Source organism: Mauremys reevesii, linkage group 5 (assembly GCF_016161935.1).
Source record: "Mauremys reevesii isolate NIE-2019 linkage group 5, ASM1616193v1, whole genome shotgun sequence".
NCBI lineage: Eukaryota > Metazoa > Chordata > Testudines > Geoemydidae > Mauremys > Mauremys reevesii.
Window position 1 is genome coordinate 68,147,078 of NC_052627.1, and position 3,996 is coordinate 68,151,073.

Sequence of the window (3,996 nt, forward strand, 5' to 3'; positions counted from 1 at the left end):
AAGTGGCAATTCACAGCTTTTGCCAGATTTTCAAAGGTACTCACTACCCACAAGTGAGGATGGATTTTCTGAAGAACTCAGCTCCTGTTGAGACACCAAAATTAATGGCCAGATAGATTTTTCAGAAAAACTCAGCATGTTGGGTGCTTTTTTGAACATCTGACAATGGGAGCTTCTGGGGGCTGAATACGTTTGAAAATCTCACCATCATTTTAATGGCCTAAATGAGAGTTGAGCTTTTTCCAAAATCGGCACCTTAATTCTAAACTTAACTAGTGTTTGTACTGTGACTTGCTTTGAATAGTGAGGTGGGATAGCTCCCACCATGTTTTCCTTTCTCTTTTTACTACCTTCTGTGCTCTCCTGTAGCTTACAGAACTCTTTGGATATGCATCTTTTTGGCTTTATCAATTTTTATCATGGAAAGTATGCAAAAACATTATCAGGCATGTGATATTTTTATTCCTCTGAACTAAGAATCTGCAAAAGTCATCAAGGTGATTGCTCCTGAAAACCAGTGTATATTTCAAGTGGTGAATTGAATTTTCTTTTGCTCTGAAGTATTGAGTAGGCCATGGATTCTAAAATCTATACTCAGCTCTGTTGTCTAAGACTCCTGTGCCAGATTGTGCCTCAGAGCTATGGAAATAGAGGAATCCCTCCATGTGTACAGTTCTCACCCTTGAGGCAGAAAGGGGAGAGGGATTAGCTACCTCCACAGCACTATCCCCTGGAGAGCCCTCTAAAGAATCAGGATCCACAAAATGGGGAAGGGGTGGGAACAAAGAACTTTTCATCATATACTTAATCTTATATTTGTCAAATGCTAAACCAGACATGTACAGAATAGTTTAGGTTTAGTTCCAAACTTCCAATGAATACAAATACCTCCCACACCCTCCCCACCCTCAGCAAACACACATTACATTTCTGCAGATTACTTTCTACTTTTCTCCCCTCTAACTCACCTTAAAGTAGATTCCCCTGTTCCTCACTCAGGAGATTACCATCATCTTTTAAGAAATGTTTGTCCATTCTGAGTTTTTAAAAAGCCATTAATTATCATTGTTGACTAAACAGGTAGGTGGAAACTGTTTTCTTTTCCTGTTACCTTTATATTTCTTTGGTTAATAGTTCCACTCAGTTGAAGACTTTCAGTCTACATTTGCAGCCTCCCCATCCTCCACAACTTGAAAGAATTTCTTTTGGGATGTTAATTAATCTCTTTTCTAATGTTTACTGTACCCAACTCCAGGTCATTGTCAGCTTTTGCTTCTTAATTTAAAGAACAAGGACTTCTATAAATCTTAGATTTCCTTCTTAACAACAACTCTATCCTCCAATTAATGTGACAAGCAGGAAAATGATTCAATGAAAACATACTTTTCAAAGTTGCTTTTATTTCACAGGGTTCAAATCAGTTGCATTTGTCTTTTTGTGGGGGGGGGGGCAATTTTTTCAGATTTTTTATGGACAATGTTTTTCATGTTTTGACCTTTTTCAAAATCGTTAACAAAATTATCAAATCTTGTTTCTCTAGGAGAGAGAGAACACCTGGGCACTGGGTCTAGTGGAAGATCTGAGGTGAACAAAGTCAGGCCACGTATTAAAGTGGATGTTTACACGTTCACTGTGCAGTACATGAACTTGGCAAAGTTGTTGCTAGCATACTGGACACTATATATTTACATAGCTACATTCCAGCTGGTACAGATACATCCTAATCTAGTATAAGATAAAATGGTTTGTCAACAATCTATAGGGATGATTTGTTCAAGATATCAGGAACAAGGGAAGGTAACAAACAGATGTCATGAAAAATAGATGTCACCAATTGCCATGCTGACTGAATATGGGTTGGTGAGTTACCCCATGCAATTAGCTGGATGCAGTGTTATGATCTTCACAACCTGATTGAACCTATCAGAAGATAACCCCTCACTGTATATTGTTCACAACAACCATTTGCAGCTGATCACTAATCTGTGGCTGCACATAGGATTTGAGCAGGGTCTAACATGTACTTTATTTACTGTTTTGGAGCTCTATTGTGTAGATTTGTGAAAAATAATATTTATGCCTATAGGCAATTGATGCCTTGATGCACTTACCATGTTACATGTAGACTTCAGATCCTGCTGCAGTCAGGAATGTGTCTACTTTATAATAGGAGAAAAGGGACTTTATTTAAATGTATGGTCCAGCCACAGATTACATCTACACTTTGACAGACTAACCACCATTTTGCAGTGTCAGAAGGTGTATGGTGCAACTTGCTCTCATTTCTACCCTGTTATCCTACCAATGGGACCCTTTCATAATTGAAGTGAGTGATTTTATCTTAGTTGGATGAAAACTTTTCTTTTGCATTATTTGTTATATTCGGGTCAAAACCCTCAATAAAAACTGAATTTGACAAGACTTCTCATAAATAAGGGAAGAAGGATTTGACATTAATTTGTTATGGTACCATAAGCCTTATTGTATATACTGTATGCCTTACATTATTAAAAATTATTTGAAGCAGGAAGTGATTCAACAATTTGAAACAGTTTTTGTAAATATCTTGATGTTCTATTATCTAAGTCAGGAGTTCCCAATCTTTAGTACGTGTACCACTGGTGGTATTTGATCTTGTTGGAAGTGGTACACTTTACAGGGTGCTCTGTCCAGTTTAAAAGGTAGTGGGGCCAAGGACTAGCCAGCTCCTCTTCCATGACATGGCACTATTAAGGAAAAAGAGTATTAAAAGGAGCAGCCAACTAACTGAGGAAGGTAGCTACCTCCTTAATATAATGAAAACCAGCTATGAGACCATAAGATTGAGAGGGAGAAAGCAAACAGCCTGGACTGCAGAATTGCAGTAAAGCATCAAGTCAGGATCAAGGCTCCCTGGGATGGGAGCCTGGTGGGCTTTGGAAGCTTGTCTAAACACATCTGAGCCCAAAAGGAGGAGAGCTGTGGGGTCTCAAACCCAAGAGATGAAGCATGCAAGTCCAAGGAATAAGGGAGGCTCTGTGAAATGTGGTTGCAACTGGTGGGCTGGTGAAATCTGCTTGGATCATGGGACAACCCTGTTTTTCTTTCTCATGAAATATTTTTTTTATTTCAATTTTTCCCCCCCATTCTGTATCAGCACAAAACTGAGACCTTTCAAAGTTCTCCCATGGAAAACCAGAGAGAGAATGACACCCATCCACCCCAGAATAACCAATAGCCTGGTGGTCAGGGCACTGTCCTGAAATCAGGCAGACCAAGGACTTGATATGAGGTCTCCCACATCCCAGCTGAGTGCCCCAACCACCAGACTGTTCTGGTGTGGGTCTCGATCTCCGTCTCTCTGGTTTTCAGCAGAAGTTCCATCCTGGACCAGATAAATCTTCCCACCAAAAGTTTAGTTAAAACCAGTAGGTTCCTGCAAATATTCAGTTTGGACAAATTGGCATTTTCCAACAAAAGAACATTTCATCGATAACTTCCCAACCCTCTAACTCTACCAGCCACACTCCCTTCACATCCAATTTCCCCCAGGAAGAGCTCCACCAGCCAAACTCAACATTTATTTTACTATAAATCTGTTAATACTTAAGCCTATTAAGGCCTAAAATAAGTGCACAAAGAAGAAATTTGCATGTGGTGTTTCAACATCAATCTTTTGAGAAGGTGTTACGTGAATTAATAAAATTTGGGAATTGCTGAACTAAGCCTTTAAAGCAATCTTGTTTTTTGATAAACTAATAGGTGTAGTCATTTTATTTACTGTGTCATTTAAAAGTGAAGAGAGTGCATCAAAGAATCTTTCAGAAAATAAGGATAACATTTTGAACGCAGCTCCACACGTTTATTTCCAAAAATTGATTTGTGAGTTTTTGTGCGAGTCTAAACATTTAATTAACCCAGTCTTGTAGTTGATCTGCATGTAAAACTATAATTTAGCAAACACTGGTCACTTTCTGAGCACTCTATGACTTGCTGTATTGCAGTATTATTTGCTCT